A 19535-nucleotide genomic window follows, 5' to 3' on the forward strand; every position below is an offset into this window, starting at 1 on the left:
GAAAAATTTTAGTGGGCATTTGAAGCAGGAAGACTTTCTTAATGTTATCTTTTCTTTTTGGGATCAAGGATATCATTGTCCACCTTAACAGGCTCTGAGTTTCGGGATGCTCTACATTCCTTTTCACTTCTGCACTAGTTATTTCTTTCCTAAGTGCACCTTTATCATGTAATACCTTACTAGACAGAGCTGACAGCAATCAACAACACTACAATGTTATGTGTATTAACTTCTAGAGCTATAAACCTTTTAGGTACGTGGTTCATTAGTTTCACTAGGTACATCATCCTCCTAAGTTATTACAGGTAAGGATTTCAGCAAATGCTTTGCTGCAACATAATAAAGAGAACCCTCTTTTTAAACTCTCAAAATGGTTTCCTCACTGCCTGCCACCTAATTATCATGTTAATGCCACAAAAATATTTTTTGTTACAGCTGTGTTACTCTTCCATCTGACCATTCCTGTATATGTCAGGATAGATTCAATAATGCTACATAACAAAGAAGACCCAAGTCTCAGTGAGGTTAAGCAACAATAGTTTGTTTCCTGGTTATGCCTCATTTCCAACAGAGGTTGTGAAGGGGAGGGTTTGTGGGAGGAATATCTTAACTCATCAGGAACCTAGTCTGACAGGGACTTCATCTGCTCACAGCGTCCAGTGACCTGATCATGAGGCTCTATGGTTTGCCTTTGAGGTGTAGAGGGAGGAGACTTGTGCCCTGGAACGAAAGTGCTTCCACCCAGTTCCACATATTTCCTTGGCTACCTCTAACTTCAGGCATGTCTGTGGCTAGCAGGATGAAGACCCTGGAAAAGTTGATAACATGTGCCAAAGCAGTGAAGGAGGGGGGACATCTGAGAAGTTATCTGAGGAATAGAGTAGAGAACTTGATTTTCAATCATCCTACTCTACTTTGCTTTTGAATCAATTGGTCTATAAAATTGCTTCTGAAGCACAGACCCAAGGCATCACACTGCTAACTCAACCCCACCTAATATCATTGGCTGCCAGCGTGAGTCCTGTCAATACTGGGACATGGAGTAAGAAACACTCAGCTCTTGAGATTGCACGTCTGAGGCATCAGGGATGGGAGCAGGCTAGACGTCCTGAAAGGCTTACCCTGCTCGGCATATGGTTATCCTAACCACACTAGAACTATAAAACTCTGTGTGTGTGTATATTGTGTGTGTATGTTTATTTACTGTGCATGTGCAATGGTGTGGAGTGTGTTGGAAAAGGACACTGGCCTGCATGTACCATTTGCCTTGTTAGGAACACTTATCTCATTCCCATGCTCGTGTCACCTCCCAAAAGTGACCTAAACACCACCATCTGGGGGAGACACACCATGCAGACTTGAAATGAACTCCTCTCTACCAATACTTAATCTTCAACCTCATAATATCCATCAAGAAATTATTTTTTCTGCCAGAAACCTGAAACCACATTCTTTGTTGATTCTTGTGCAATAGTCTGTTGCTCCCTAAATGGCACATTCCTAGTAGATGTTTTCATTTGAGGTTCCTGTTTCATCAATAGCTCAGGATAAGTTTAAACTTTTTTCTCATTACTAGTCTGTACTTTTTCTCCAAAGTTGGGATATTATGGATAAACAAAAATTTACATGTATGGTCCTTTATCAGCAAGTCATAAAAGTCTGAATATTTGTAAAGCCAGACCATGTACCCACAAACTAGTCTCGCCTATATTTTAAGTTTCTTCTTATTAATATTCTTCTGAGGACAAAGGAATTGCATCATTGGAACCATCTGCCTCTCTTCATTTCCTGCAAACACCAGTGTATCCCTGAAACAGAGATAGGAGTCAGCTGGGAAGACCTGAGGTCTTGTAGGTTAGGAAAGTAAAGATGGGTTTGGGGAGCAGTCAGGCCAGGCCAGTCATGTAGATCAACCTTAGTAAAGGTGTACATGGGATTCAAGTTCAGACCAAGCTTTGTGTTAAGTCTGTGTGGGTAGCAGCAAAAGGGTATGCAGGTCCCATGAGCTGTGGAACTTGTTCATTGAGTCAGTCAGTCAGCCATGATCCCAAAATATTGGCTCTCTGTGGCGTGATCCCAAAAAGAAATACAGAGACAGAGTTTTGGAGGAACAAGAAAGAGTAGCTTTATTCTTTGACAGGCAAAGAGGGAACACAGTGGGCCAGCACCTCAAGAACTGTGGCCCCCTCCCTGGGGAATAGGGAATGGTTTTATAGCCCAGGGCTCATGGTCTGGGGTAGGTGATAAGGCTCAAAGTAATTAAGGTCTTGCATTTCTTTTCTTCTGCAAATTCATGGCCAAAACTGGCATCAGGTGGCTCAGCAACCTAGTCTGGTGTCCCTGAAGTTATTGGCCTGTGACCTTCTTTCTGAAATGAAGAATGCTATAAGGGAGTGTAAGCGGAGAAAAATGCCAGATGCAGAGTGTAATTCATATGGAGTCAGAGAATGTCAGATGTTAGCTTTGTGAAGGACAAGTCTAGCTACAGGCACTACAGATTAGTAACAATTAAAATAAAACTAGGATCGATTAACTCTTTCAGGCCAGTTTATGCAGCTTCCATGGCCTGTCCATTGTTCCTTTATTTTCCTTGTTTGTCAGAAAAGAAAAAAACCTCATTTTTATTTAAGGAAAGTCTCATTTCTATTTTTGCTGCAATAGCCAGTCAACAAACATCTCATGAGGACATCAGGTTCTAGGCACCATTTCAAGCACTGGGGCTGCAGCTCTAAGAAAGAGACACAAGGCTTTTCTCCCACCAACTGTACATTCTAGTGGGGGGAAGTAACAAAGAAGTGCTCAAAACTTAAGAGTAAGACCTGAGATGGGTATTTAATTTAATTAATTTATTTATTTTTTATTGAAATATAGCTGATTTACAATGTTGTATTGGTTTCTGGTGTACAGCAAAGTGATTCAGTTATACATATACAGTGTATGTACATTTTTTTCATATTATTTTCCATTATAGTTTATTACAAGATATTGAATATAGTTCCCTGTGTTATACAGTAAGACCTTGTTTATCTATTTTGTATATACTAATTTGTATCTGCTAACCCCAGACTAATTATCCCTCCCCACATTTCCTCTTCAGTAACCATGTTTGTTTTCTATGTCTGTGAGTTTGTTTCTGTTTCGTAAATAGTTCATTTGTATCATATTTTAGATTCCATATATAAGTGATGTTATATGGTATTTGTCTTTCTCTGACTTACTTCACTTAGTATGACAATCTCTAGGTCCATCCATGTTGCTGCAAATGGCATGATTTCATTCTTTTTTCTGGCTATGTACCACATGAAATGGGTATTTTAAAAGGTGGGTGGTCATGTGGCAGAGCTCTGAGCCCTCCTACTACTAGATACCTCTTTCACCAAGTGCACACCTGGCCCAGCCTCCATGAGAAGGTGGCCTCTGCAGCCATGGGACTGAGTTCTGGCAATGGATGTGAGGAAAATGGTAGATGTCCTTTTCAGGCTGACCTACAAATCTTCCCACCTACCATCTGCCATATTCTTTCCAGTCCTGGGGGCTGAATGCATATCATCCAGAGTCCTAGAGAGAGGACTGGAGATGAAAGGAACCTGAGCCTCCAAGTCAGGATGCTGAGGCCTGTCTGCTGGGCCCATGATGGATTCTCTTCTATGTCCACTCTCAGGGCCAGCCTCAGAACTACTGAGGGCCCCAGTGCAAAATGAAAATGTGGGCGCTTTGTTCAAACATCAGGATAAAACATTTTCCCTTCTTCCATGATCTTTCAGCCTGTCATGGAATTTTTAATTTGCTATTTAATGCTGCATTCCTTTGGGCATATGGACATTCATAGATCAAATACAGATCCCTCTAGTGTCCCTGCCCCCCCACACACACTTGCACCAAGACCCCACCAGGAGCAAAGGGGTCTTAGAGGTCTCCAGGGAAATAACCCCACTGTGATCAAGGATTATCAGCTACAGAGGAAAACACCAGCCTGATGAAGAAGTTGAACCACATGAAATTGCCATTTTCAAAGATCAAAATTAGTTGACTCATTTTCATAGGTGGTCAACCTAAAATGCCAATGGTGAAGGAAATAAGCTAAGATTTTGTATTGATTACTGTTATGGACTGAATTGTGTCCCCCCAAATTCATATGCTGAAGCCCTAACCCGCATGCGACTGTATTTGGAAATGGGGCCTACAAGGAAGTAATTAAGGTTAAAGCAGGTCATATGAGTGGGGCCCTGGTGTGATGGGATGAGTGCCCTTACAGGAAGAGACACCTAAGAGCTCTCTCTCTCCACCAAGTGAGAACATAGCAAGAAGGCAGCCACTGCAAGTTAGGAAGAGACCCTTGCCAAGAACTGATTCTGACGGCACCTTGATTTTACACCCTCAACCTCCAGAATTGTGGGAAAGTAAACAGCTGTTGTTTAAGTCACCTAGTCTATGGTATTTTTTTATGGCAGCCTGAGCAGACTAGTAAAATTACTTACATGTGCATGTGTCCCATCCTTTCCCAAGTTTCTTTTCCACCCACTATGTGATTCTCAGAAAGCAGAAATGGTTTGTCTGAAAAGAAGGGTTGGAAGTAAAGTTTGGACCTTTTTCATTTCCATTTCAGCGTTTTCCTGCAGCCTGAATACCAACAACACTCACAGTCAGAGGACAAACTTATTACAGGACCTGAGGAAGCAGGCCTAGAAAAGTGGGAAGTAGGTGCAGGACCAGGAATAAGGAAGGCCTCGGTTTGAGGAAGCTGCTGCCTCGTGCCCACCTACTTGTGCCTGTTCCTTGAGGAGGTGTCTTCCCCATGTACCTGGCTGGAGTGAAGTCCTGAACAGCCTGCCTGCCAAAATAGGTGCTAAATCACAGAAGAACAGGTGAGCATGGAGGCTACTCCCTTGCAAAGAATGTGCTTGATGTCAAGACAAGGCAGACTAGAGACTCTTTGGGATTTCTATATTATACTACATTAAATTTCTGGCAGCTCAATTTCTGGAGTCAGTCTGACTTTTAAGGAGGAGCTCTCACCAGATACTTGGTGACCTACGTGTGGATTCCACAGAGCCCACTAACTTGGGCACTTATTTCAGGGAGTAGAACTGCAAGGCAAGGCTCCACTCACCCTGGAAGAATGGGATCCTGGAGTTGGATGGCCTGCTAGGGTCTCCTGCTTCAGGTGAATGCACTTCTTGTCCACCCATATCCTCTCAGCCAGGGTGGCCTCTAAATGCCCCAGGGTTCAAGAACACTTTAAGCCTGCCTTCTTGCAACACACATTGTTATTCAAGACAGAAAATATAAGAGCTCCAAGGATACATCAGCTAAAGTATCCTTCTTAAGTAGAATATGCTTACTTGAGAGATTAAAATATTTAGGATTCAAATCTAATTCTGCTTAACCAGTTCAATTAAGACCAATTATCTAACTCATCACTTTGTGAATTGAAATGCAAATAGAAATATTTTTATGATATTTCAAAATATGTGTGTATTAGTATTAGTAGGCCCTACTTATAGTATGCCTGGTATTAAAGTATAAACCCTTGAAATACTTCTCATATATCATAACAATAAACATCAGAGGCTATTGACCATGTTAGCTGTAGCATCTATTCTTTCATTTCAATCAGTCATCGAATGAAATGTTTCTGCCCCAAAGTTGCACAGACATTGTAAAAATACAGGAAAGCAATCAACCAAAACAAATAAAAACAAAAACCTTACATTGAGTGAAATAGCTCAACAGAGAAGTAAAAGAAATAGCAATGAAAGGCATTCTTAAAGGCATGAAGCCCACAGTTTATAAAATAATAGCTACTCTAATTTTCACTAGAACTTTGCATCTTTAAATTTTCAGAAAGAACATCCATTGATGTGGAAATGGACTCTGACCCACCAGAAGGCCTTGCTACTCAAAAGCAGACCAGTAGCATCAGCAGGGTGGAACAATGCTAGAAATGCAGTCTCAGGCCCTGTAACAGAGAAGAACAAATCTGATTCCATATTGGATCTATTCTTTTAGCTCTAACCCCTGTGCTCTGTTGTTGCCTGAACTTAGCCATACTGGCTCTGCACCTTTTGTAAAAGAATGTTGCCTATAGCCTGAAATATATGGTATAGCCCATTCTCAAGGCTCTGCCTGTTAAAGATATAACTCTTTTCATTCAATAGAGATAAGAGGTTGCAGAACAGAGAATAACATTTGTCTTGTTGGAGATTTATGAACATCCTATGTGTTCTGCTGCAAGAACAAAGGATTATCACATCCCCTGTGGGGCATCTGGCCAGCACCAAGAAGTTTGCAACAAACAGCCACACCCCTTCCCCTTGTAGCATAAAAGAAGCCTGAATTCTAACTCAGGTATTGTTCTTTGGGACAATAGTTCACCACCTTCTCCAGTTGTTGGTTTTCTGAATAAAGTTTCTATTCCTTGCCCCAACACCTCATCTCTTGATTTATTGGCCTGTCATGAAGCAAGCATTATGAGATTGGACTGGGTAATAATGCCACTCCTCTGCTTCAAACCCTCCCCGCAAAGGCCATGCCATGGCTCTTCCTTGGATGCAAGGCCTTTCTGCCCAACTGGTACCTTCTTTCCTCCTCACTTGATATGCTCCAGATGCCCCAGGAGCCAAGTGTGTGCCAACTTCAGGCCCTTTGCACTTACCATCACCTCTTTCTGGAATGCTCTTCCTCCCAGATACTCCCAGATACTCCCTCATCACTTCATCGAAGTCTCCTTAGCCAATATCCCTTACCCTAGTTCCAGTGTAAATGCCCAGTGGACACCAGCACCCACCCCACCAGAGGCTCTAGGGGAAAGTCATTCCTTGTCTTTTCAGGCTTCTGTTGGCTGCCAGCATTCTTCGGCTTTTGGCTGCATCTCTCCAATCTTCAAGCCCAGGATATTCAACTCTCTCTCTGCTCTATCTTCTCTTCACCTTCTCTGTGTGTGTGTGTCAAATCTCCCTCTTTCTCCCTTTTATAAGGATATGTGTGATTACCCTTAGGAACAACTCAGATAATCCAGGATAAGTTCCCCATTACAAGATCCTAATTTATCACATCTGTAAAGACTCATTTTTTGGGCCTTAGACGGTAATGCTTCCAGGTTCCAGGAATTAGGGGATTAGCACCTGGATGTCTTTTAGTGGGCCATTTTTCAGGCTACAGATTATGGATTTTTAATTTTTTTAATTTCTATTAAAAAACATTTCATAAAATATTTTATCAGCATTTCAAAGAGGAAAGTAAATTAAGAAAAAAATTAATTTTTAGTAGTCATATGTAAAGTTGTATAATTTTTCTTCTTTTTTCTCCCCCAAACAGTATGTGCTTCTTGGAACTACTTTGGGTATGGTAGCAACCAATATGGAAAGATTAATTATAGCTACCTCTGATGAAATAGAGTATTGGCTTTTAAAAATGCCAACTGCAATTACATTTTATTGTTGTAAAAATGAAATTTAATTATTTTTAGAAAGGAAAGATGCTTGGTGTTCTGGTTTTACAATATATATGTTTGCACATAATAGAAAAAAATATAGCTGTGTAGCTTTTATATGAAGCCCTTCTTTTATCTTTTATATGTAATTGGTACACAGAAAGTACACTGTATTATGCAAGTATAATATTTGAATAGTGATATAAATATATCTCTAGTCATTATGATTTTTATCCATCTCACTTTAAAAAGAATACCATTTGCATGTATTCATGGATTATGAGTGCATGAGAGACACTGTTTTTCTTAATATAGTACTTTTATGTTGGTGGAGGACAGAATCCTCTCACTATTAACAGATTTAGTTCTCTGGCAAAATCTATAGAAGGAAATTGAGGATGCCATGATTAGTACTGAAGACGCACACATAGACCCAGAAAATCTCCAACTACCCTCAATTTTAAATTATTTTAGAATCTTTTCAAAACCTAAAACAACATGTGGTTATTTGGAATGCCATGATGTGTTATTTTGGCTAAAAAGGTACTCATAAGGAGAGTTGTGAAAAGCAAAGAAAGTGATGTCAAATATATTTGGTTGAGATTATTTAAATTCCCTTTCATCTTTGGAATCTTGAGATCTTATTGTTTTCTTTAACCCCAGGCTTCTAAAAGTCTCATATTCCACACTTCCTCCAATTCTAGAATACATGTTATTTTTATGTTTTAGCATTTCTGAAGTTGAGAAACATTATACTGCTATAAAGTAAGGAATAAATTGTGACACCCCGGGACAAGTCCTTTTCTATCCAGGTGGAAACAGCCACTGATGTAAGAGCAGTGTTTCTCTCCTATAAAGCTACCCACTGTATGTGTAAATGTCATCTGGCTCTTTTGGTGCTACTCTATAGGATTTGGGCTCAAGGAATTGTCAGAAAAATGCTATTACTCTGGCTCCTGTTATTGCTGTGATAATAAACTGTTCGTCATCTCTGACCCAGTTGTCTTCTACCAGCATCCATGAAACAGGGAAAGGCTAACATGTTAGCTTGCAAGTATGGTAAAACCTCAGACCCTTCACATTTTCCAAAATATAAGCAGTTTAACTCTCAGCAGTATATTATTCAGTTAAAGAAAAAAAATGGAACTGGGTGTAGCTTGACAGAAATGTATACAGAATTTTCTCTGATGTTCTTTGGTATCCCTTTGAAAATTATACTATCAATTCTAAAAGTAATAAAGAGGTCAAAATCTCAAGCACCAGATATGGGGAAAAAAAGTATGTATGTTTATAATTGCTAATGGCCAAAAGAGATTCAGAAAAACTTTTAGTATACAAATACAAACAAGATTTAGAACCAAACTTTGATTATAGAAATGAGGACTGTGGGAGGTAATTGAATGCAAAAGCGTGTTGTTGTTAGGTTTTATAAAGTATGTTCGATGTAAAATATCTGTTTTTCTCCAAAAGTTTCATTACCTTAACAGCACATCTGATGATTAATGAAATTTTGGACTTGAAAGATTTTAGTTCTTTGTCTTAAAGATAATTTATTGCAACCACAAAAGAATAATACTGTTATAACTTTAGACTCTTCAAATTCCCAGAAAGAAAGAAAGAAAAACAAAAGAGAGAAAGAGGAAGAGAGAGAGAGAGAGAGAATATCTATGGACATGCCTGAAAAAATTAACAGAAGAGTACTGATTTAGATCAGAATGAAGTTTAGGAAGTGAGAAAATTCTTATTTTTATTGTTGTTGGCATATTTCCATTTTTCTATCCTGTAACACCAAGAAATTTTTATGATTTGTTTTATAATTTTGGGAAGCAGAATCACCCTTTATTTCCATTTCTTTTCTTACTTTGTACATATTTGAAATGATAAAGAAGCAGACAATTATTCTTAAGCTATTTAGGGTAGTTTTTGAAAACCTAAGTAGGCACTACACCAAAGAGTGACTGGACTTTCCTTCATCTTCTCATAGTAAACAGTACTTTTATCATTGAGAAAGGATTGCAACAATTTTCTGTCTTCTGAGAAACCCTCCTCAGTCACCTCACTCAGGTCATTCCCTATAAATAAGCTTTTCTTTTAAGATTTTTTCTTTGAGATGGACCAGTTTTAAAGTCTTTATTGAATTTGTTACAATATTGCTTCTCTTTTATGTTTTGTTTTTTTTGGCCATGAGGCGTGTGGGATCTTAGCTCCCAGACCATGGATTAAACCCGCACCCCCTGCATTAAGGCGAAGTCTTAACAACTGGAGTGCCAGAGAAGTCCCCAAATAGGTTTTAAATTAAGAACTTCCCATGTCAAACTGGAGTAGTTGAACTGCATCTCAATAATATTGATATTGATAAAAATTCCTGGCTATCTTTGTTATGGAGAGCAACAACAAGCTCATTACTCTTGTCTCTTCATTGCTGTGAGGAACTATCAGTCCTTATCACATTGTATTTTTACTACTTTTTGTTGGTTGTTTCAAAAGCAAGTCTATATTTTCTTCATCTGCATATTTTTTACTTCCTAATGTAGTGCCTATAAATGTTTATTTAGGCAATGATTGAAAACCAAAGAAGAATACATAATACAGTCAGTTCTCGTTATTCACAGTAGTTACATTCTTAAACTCACCACAAACCCTGAGTTAATGGGTACAGAACCATTACTTCTAGGGAAAATACAGAGATTGGTTCCTGTGAGCTTCTGGTCACAAAATTATTTTTATTTTAATTAAAAAAAAATTTTTTTTTGCTTTTCAAATTAAAAAAAAATTTAATTGTGGTAAAATACACATAAAATTTACCATTTTAAGTTACAGTTCTGTGACATTAAGTCTATTCACATTGTTCAGCTATCATTGCCACCATCCATCTCCATAACTTTATCTTTTTTGTGGTTGTTGTTTGTTAATTATTTTAAATATAGCAGTGTGTACATGTTGATCCCAAACTCCCTAACTATCCTTTCCCCCCACCCTTCCCCCTGGTAACCATAAGTTTATTCTCTAAGTCTGTGAGTCTGTTTCTGTTTTGTAAATAAGTTAATTTTTATCATTTTTTTAGATTCCGCATATAAGTGATATCATAGGATTGTCTGACTTACGTCCCTCAGTATGACAATCTGACAATCATCCATGTTGCTGCAAATGGCATTATTTCATTCTTTTTAATGGATGAGTAATATTCCATTGTATATATGTACCCTATCCTCTTTATCCTTTCCTCTGTCGATGGACATTTAGATTGCTTCCATATCCTGGCTATTGTGAACAGTGCTTCAATGAACATTGGGGTGCATGTATCTTTTCAGACCATGTTTTTCTCCATATATATGCCCATGAGTGGGATTGCAGGAGCATATGGTAGCTCTATCTGTAGTTTTTTAAGGAACCTCCATACTGTTCTCCATAGTGGCTGTACCAATTTTTTTTTTTACAATAAAATTTTCCTGTTTTATCTTGAAGTTATATTCAAATATGTTTTCTCTTTTTTTCCCCTTTTATTTATTTAACATCTTTATTGGAGTATAATTGCTTTACAGTAGTATGTCAGTTTCTCCTGTATAACAAAGTGAATCAGCTGTACATATATAATATATATATACCCTCATTTCTCCTCCCTCTTGCATCTCCCTCCCACCCTCCCTATCCCACCCATCTAGATGGACACAAAGCACCAAGCTGATCTCCCTGTGCTATGGTCACAAAAATTTTAACTGATCAATAGTTAACCTTGTATCTATACAGTGCATACCTATTTAAAGACACCTTATTTAATATATATTGTTGATTCATTAACATTGAACTCATGGCCAACAGTCCTATAACTTATGCCTGGACGAAGCTTTTCTAGCACACTGATGTTCTATGTAAGGCACATCACAGCCTTCTTGTACTTAGGAACACTAGACACCACATCAGCACTATACTTGGGGGACTATTTTAAACAGAAAAATTACCAACAAAAGGCACAAAAATGCAAAACAAAGAAGAAGAAGAAGAAGAAGAAGAAGAAATACACTAAAAGCTAAATAGGCCATGAAAAGGATACTTGTTTGCAGTGTGGGGGCTGAAACAAGCAGGCAGAGGTAATGCCTCTTTTGACCTTGGCTGAGAATGGGCACGTGGGGAGACTCAGATTTTTGTCACTCTGCACACATCCACAAATGACCATAAAAGTACTGAGAGTGTAGATTTTGGGGTGACAAACATATTTTAGTGAGTAGGAAAGTTTTGTAAATAGGGAAGCTGCAAATGATGAGGACCAACTCTACATATATTAATTGCCCTTCTATTCACACTTTGTTTCCCAAAGAAAAGTTTGAATTTAAATTACTTCTGAGACACAGATGTTAGCATTGAACACACTGAGTTTAGGACCTTGGCATTAAGCATACAGTTCTTAAAATCCCAACATATATTTTGCTGACTTTGCCTTCTCTTTATCTAGGTCATAGATTATCGCAGTACATTTCTCTGTAGGCAGCTTTGTTAGCTTTGTTCTTTTATGCCTGTGGAGTAAATGTTTGCCTAAAACATATTAGTTTCTCTCCACCTGCATAAACAGGGAAGGATGGACCATGAGCCAGTTAAGTAAGTACCAAAAAATTAGGAATTGTAGTAGGCAGGAAGAGTTGATCAGCACTGATGATCACTCCTCAAAGCTTGGGGGAAAGAGGAATGAGAAACGATAGATTAACCAACTGTACTAAGAGGATGGGTATCTCTGTAGACACAATTCAGAAAGCCTCTGAATTACTAATAGCTCACACTATGAAATAAACTTTTTGTGGGTCAAAAATAGGCAGTTTTATTTGGCTCCAGCTAATAATTAGAATGAGATAATGAAATAAATGGTAAATTGATGTGAGCCTCCAATGGCTGGCACTTGATTGCCAAGAATCCATGGTGGTGGTTTCTAAGGAGGTGTTGAAAGCAGAGAGGGTGGGAAGACGAAGGGGGTTGTGTCTTTGTATAAAATATAAAGACTCACTAATCACAGACTCACCACTATGTCATTGAATCTCTGTTAGGCTACAACCGAAATTTCTGCCCCGGTGACTGAGTTGTTAGTGGGGAAGACACCTGAGGGATATCAGAAAAACAACTCTCAATAACTGTGATATGATGATGGTGAACCTGTACATTTAATAGATGTCTTGTCCCCAGGGAAGAGAGTTTGTAAGTTGGGAGATGGATGGCATGTATACAGATATGGTCTCATTTATTAAAAAATCACCATATACCTACACTTGTAACCCTAAGTGAGAAATCGTCACCAACATTAAACAAGTGTCTGTATGGTTAAAGTATCATTTTAAGATCTGGGGAGGATACATCGAGACATAAGACATGACTACAGTCTTTAAGATTTTAGATTCTGGTTGGAAACATGATGAATACATGAAAAAGGAGAGATGAATACACTTTTAAATAATTTTTAGAATAGGATATAAAAGAACTATTTATTATTAAATATTACATTACATAAAATAAAATTCAGTCTATTGCTGTGGAAGGTGATTTTGTGGCTCATATGCAATGAGGGCTCATATGGGGGCTGCTCTTGTGTTCTGCTGTGGGGGCTGCTCTTGTGTTCTGTGGGGGATGCTCTTGTGTTCTGCTCCCATGAAGTCTCCAATGCTGGTGGATTAGTGGAAAGAACTGGGTTTGGACTTCCAAGATGCCCTTCTTACCCACTTGGTACCTGAACCAACTGAGAATTACAGAACAACACTTTTACAGAACAACACTTAAGTATTGAGGAATGTGGCCTAAATCAGTGGGCATGAGGACTTTTCAAACTGTGTCCTGGATGAGACACACATGCCTCCAGGCATCTCCATGGGTGACAGAGAAGGACAGGGGGTGCTCCCCACTGGAAAGCCCACTTCTCAGGGGAAAGGAGAGGACTGCTCAACCTGAGCATTCTGGGTTCATTCTCCTGCAATCAGGAGTCAAAAAAAAACCCTCCCCCACAGACTAAGTGAGCAGGAGCAGGGAGATCATCACTCTGGCCTGCCTGGTACAGTCCTGGTGCGCAAATACCAGTGCAGGCAGAAGGGGGATTCAGGGGGTACAGTGCTTAAAACCTTTGACAACTTTAATTTCTGTACACTGCAAATGGTCATAGACAGAGGGACAAAAGTAAAATTCAAGAGCAATAAAAGGAATGCTGGTTTGGACACAGTTGGCCAAACAAACGTCAAAAGTTACCAAAATAACAACCCAGAGCTGAGCTTTCAGAGATCAAATTCCACTCACCCACTTGCCCTTTAATGAAATGTAATTTCCAATTACCTCTAGTGTCCTGAGTTCTCAATAAAGTAGCAGAACTTCATGTTAAAATGCTAATTTTCACATATCAGTCATGGAGGTGGTGGCAGAAGAACCATGAGCTCCATAATTGCTGCTTACAGGATAATTAAGAGATTAATATTATGAAAGTTAATTGTAAAATTATACTAATTAATTTTAATAGTCCAGGGATCCTTCTGGAATTGATGTCTGAGAAGAACGCAGTCCACAGAGAGGCCCACAGGGAAATAGCAGAGTTGGCCTGAAGTTTGCAGGCCCAGCGCAATGGCCTCTTGGGTCTGAACTCTGATCCAAGAAACACAGGAAGAACACAAGGTGTGTATGTAAATGTCATGGATCCTTGGGCTCCTGGGGCAGGGGTGAAGGTGGATGAGGATCAGCTTCTCCCAAAGGTGGGCTGGTGGCAAGAAAATGCGTTCAAGGGCCAAAAGGTAAGCCTTATGGCTGCTTTGTAAACTTTATCAGGCTTAAGCTATACAAGTGGTAATTTATTTAACATAATCATGATGCTCTTTCCTAAATGTAAGATTTGATGATGTATCTACTATCCAAATTACTGTAATAATGTCTTCCAGTCCATTTCTAATATAATTTGGAGATCCATGGTATAGAGAATCAGTTTAATGCTGAAACTCAATGCTCTGTCACAGGTCACAAGCCCAGGGTTTGTCCAGGTGATTCAAAGCATTCCCATTGTGATATGGTCAGTGATCTGTCTTCCTCCCCAAAATTCATAAATGATCGTTTTTGTTTGAGTTTTTTCCTCCAGATTAAGGAAGATCTTCAATTTTTTTATTTTTCAAATGAAAAGAAATATCTTCCAGCAAGAATAATGTTTGAAACATCACTATAGAGAAAACAGGATGTATTAATATGAAGCAGTGATTCTTTCCTGGCTGTCATATAACACATAAACACAGCAACTAAGAGAAGCAACTTGCAGACATAATAATCCAATCATTTAACTGATTCTACGTATTGAAATGAGTGTCTTGGAAGTAAGGCTCTGGACAAAGATGGACCCTTTTCTCCACTAATAGGACCTGGGGTTGGTGTGCTGGTTGTCTCCAAGACAACCCTCACATTTGGTGATTTGCTCAAAAGACTCACAGGACTCAAAATAATTCATTATACTCAGTCATGGTTTATTACTGAAAAAGGAGACAGATTAAAGTCAGCCAAGGGGAAAGGCAAATAAGGTGAGGTCCACAAAGAAAGGCAAGCTTCCAGTTGTCCTGGAAAGTGATATTCCCCCCCAAAAATGATGTGTGACAACTCATGCAAAGTGTTACCAACTAGAGATGCTCACCCAAGCCTTGGTGTCCAGCGCTGTACTGGGGTCAGTCACATAGGCAGGTAGCAACCATAAGATGACCTCAGCTACTCAGTCTCCAGCAGAAGAGTCAGACTGATATAACATGGCCCAAAGTCTCAGGCATACAACAATAGGTGATCACAAGTCACATTGTTAGCATCACACTGATACAGCCTGGCCCAGCGCCTCAGCCATACAAAACCCCTCTCATCAGGCCCCAGAGGTCATCTCCCAGGAGCCAGCCGAGGACCAGTCCTTTCTTGGGAATGTGAGCACACAAGCCTGCTGAGCTCACCCCTTATTACAGAATTACTCAGCCTCCTTGGGACTTGATTTCCTTCTTGGGAAAACTGAACTAATAAAAAATGTCCACCTCAAAGGGTTATCATGGGATAAAATACATGTAATGTGTTCAGAATAATTCCTAACCCTATAGCAAGAACTCCATGTTATCATTAAAAAAAATTTAATATTATAAAATTATACCAGGTACTTTCTCACATGAGAAGATGGAGTATACATACATTTTTCTTTTCCTCCCACTAAGTACAACTAAAAATGTAGAAATATATGTGAAACAAACATATGAAGACGCTGAAAGGTGAGAGAAAAAGATATACTAGTTAGGGACTAGGCAACCCAAGGACAACATGGTAGTGAGTTCTCTGGGCTTTCTTTTTGCCTCATATATCCCAGATTTGTAGCTGAAAAGGCTGATGAGTCAGAAATCCCAACAGGAGCAGACAAAAAAAAAAAAAAGCCCAAGAAAAGGCTGCTTTCTCTAGTCAAAGGAGCTGGAAAGGGGCAGTCTAGTAAGATAGAAAACATTTAGATAGTAACCGCTCTACTGAAGCCAAACACTGCAGAGACATATCCACCCAGGACAGTAAAAGCCAACTGGGGAGCTTAAACCTGCTGGGGTGGTGTCAGAGAAGGCTGATAAGGAGCTAGGATGTTCATCTCTGATAGGTAGTAATGAGCCCCCTTCGCACATAATGTCAGTGGAGACGTATAAGGAGGCAGGACTTCCAGGTCATCATGTTGGTATGAAGCACCTTTTCCCTTCCAGCTGGTTGCTGTCAGAGGAAGCCTGATGCAGAGTTGGACTTTCAACACTTTCCAGTGTTACTGAGACAACACTACACATCCCATTCCCATGGAGACCACATGGGTAGCAGTAAAGGCACTCCTGTGCATTCCAGGCATGTTGACATCCACAGAGGTGTATTGGTGAGCTGAAACTCCCACCCAACCCACTCCTAATGAGGAGGCAGTCCTTCCCTCAAGTGTTGATAAAGGCTGATGGGGAAGGGAGGAGCTGAAAAAAACCTCAAAAATTGGCTGTAAACATCCTAAATTTTGCAAAATCCATAAACATAGAGATACGCGAGGCTGCACAAACCACAACTAGGGTAAACCCCAAATAATCTGCATAAAGGTCCATCATAGTCAAACTTCTGGGAACTAAAGACCAAAAAAAATTAAAAATTCTTGAAAGCTATACCATACTTATATGGGAAGACCAACTGAATGACAGCAAAGTCCTTATGAAAAACTATGGCAGCCAGGAGGAAGTGGTATGACATTGTTTCATGTGCTGAAAGAATTGTCAAGAATTTTACTAGTTTTATATCTAGTAAAAGATGACAGAGTCCCCCAATAATCCTCATCCCAAAGAGAATAAAAAATTTGGTTTTTTTCCTCCTCACCTGAATCAAAGTCCTCATTTCCTGCCCCAGGCTTTATCTCTTGCTATAATTAATGACAATAAGAACATCTAGACACTGTAGAAGAAACCAACTATTAGCCACAGTGGCACATTTCCTCAAGTCCTATGGCCCTAACATGGAGGACACAGAGCAGCTTGACATTGGAATATTTCCCAAAGTTGGAGATGACTTTTAACCCTGTTACTGTGTGAAATTGTGCTATATGTAATTTATATGATGCTGATTTTCTTTTGTGAAAAACTCCTTTAAAAAACCTTCTCTTTTACCACATTTTACTTCTCACATTCTTACATATACACTTTCAAAATATAGCCTGTTAGTAAGTTGAGAAAATCTTAAATATCTGGACTAGTCTACATTGTAGAGCTGTGGTAGCCAACACTAGTCATATATAGCCATTTAAATTTAAAAGTAAAATTCAGTTCCTCCGTTGCTCTAGGTACATTTCAAGATCTCAATGTGGCTAGTGGCTCTGGTATTGGCAGTACAGATACAGAACATTTCCAACATTTCCATTTCCAATATTTCCTATTGACATCCTATTTCAGAGGTATGCTGTTACTTTTATCCTTGGGGCATATTTCACTTCTTGGGACATAGTTGTTTTACATGAATAGTGAACTGTGGAATTATATATCTGAAATGTGTATTCAAGTTATCACATAGAACAAATCCAGTTTTGCGTCAACATTCTCCACCTTTTCTTAATGTCTCAGTGTCTTTGCCAGAAAAGTTCTTTTGCCCATTGGAACTATGAAGTGCTCAGAAGGTGCAGATCATTGTGCATTAAGGAAGAAACCAAAATAAAGCCTTAGAAAATTTACAATATGAAGTACATAGATTTGATTAAAATATCCTTCCCCTGACACACACACACACACACACACACACACACACACACACACACACACAAATAACATCAATCAAAATTCAATGTCCCCAAAGTTATCTATGTACTTTGTTTAAATGATAATAATATTTAATTGCAAGATTTGCATGTTTCTCTTCTTCTTGTTAAGATGACTTCATGTTGCCCTCATGCAATTAAGAACTGGCTACTATAGTTAGCATACAAATTTAATTGAAAAATTGTATATAACTCTCCAAACAAGTATACTTGGAATGAAATTATCAAGATTAATTTCAATAATTAGTTGCAGCTCTTTCTGCTGTAGTCTTTTGCTGAAGTCTTTTGCTCGAGTGACAAAATAAAATACTCATGTAAAGATGGTGATATTGTGTTACTGGCATCAAGTGTAGGCCCAGAGTTAGGCAATAGCCCCAAATGCAGGAAATTCTCAGGGAGATAGTAGTAGGTGATTGTTATAAGGGAAAAAAATTTAAACTGGTGAAACTGTAGAATCAAATCTAAGAATTGTACTACATCCTTAATTGTAAATGAAGAGGTCACGTTGACTGACACTTCCCATTCAATACTGCACCAGGGTACCAACACTCACCTCCAGTATAAGGGATTATCCATGACTTCATTTTGGTTAGGTCAGTGTTTCCCAAGTTTTCATGTGCTTATGAATCAACCAGAGAACTTGTTAAAATGCAGATTCCTGAGCTCTGTCCTAGAGATTCTGATTAATTGGGTCAAGGTTGGACCAAAGAAACTGCATTTTGAAAAATACCCCATATCATTGGATGCAAATATTCTATGAATCACTCTTTAAACAGCATGAACCGAAGTCTCCTTTTCTTCATAGATTCTCTAACCTAAATTTTAAACTATTTCTTACAGTGTGTAAGAACATGAGTTAGACAATCCTGGGTTAGAATCTTACATCTCTATTTAGTCTTATTAACCTTGGATAAATTACTTACTGCTTTTAATAGTGAGTTTATTTATCCTCAATATTGTTGTAATTGTTCTTGTCATTACCACATATCTACAATGACCATCATCTGTCTAGAAACATACAGTTTCTATTATGAACCTTACATGTGACAGAAGAATTTCTTCCAGGTGGCTGTGTGGTATCCTGTTGGATTTATAGTCCAGCCCAATAACCTCTACAGTCACAGAATTATTTCTTCATTTCTATAGCTTTAGAACTGTTACTCTTTTCTCTTTTGCTCTATTCTCCCACTCTTTTTTTCTCCCTCCCTCCCTCCCTTCCTTTCTTCCCCCCTTCCATCTATACTTACTTCCTTCCTGATTTATTCTTAAGATTATAATTTATCCCATAGTCCCTAAAGTATCATATATATATATATATATATATATATATATATATATATATGCAATCTGTTAGATTCAAATCAGAAATTCTATTTCTGGAGTTTTTCAAGGGTCCATATTCTACCTGTGGGTCATTGGACTAGGGTCATTTTATCAACACACATTTTAAAGATGTGTTAAAGTTGACTTTACTGTCTTCTGCTCTCAATAATGGCCTTCCTGGTCATCTCACAAATGGAAAATTACCTTAAGTGCCTGATAGCAGCTCACAGACACTGTGTCTACATGACCACCTTAGGAGAGCACCAACTAGTGTATTTTTAAGCATTGTATCTATAATGTTAGTTTTTATCCAAGTTGCATACTATAAAATTGATATTTTTTTTATTTACTGAAAAATGTTTTTACTTTTGCTTTGGTCCAACAGTTTAATTTATTTTTTCATTTGTATGGTTTGAGGTGCCAGAATATTGAGTAATTCAGTTAAACCTCATCCCAGGTATTTGATTCACTAGAGAAAATAGAAGAGAGATGTGGTATAAATAGAAATGC

Source organism: Stenella coeruleoalba (assembly GCF_951394435.1).
Source record: "Stenella coeruleoalba genome assembly, chromosome: 2".
Lineage (NCBI taxonomy): Eukaryota > Metazoa > Chordata > Mammalia > Artiodactyla > Delphinidae > Stenella > Stenella coeruleoalba.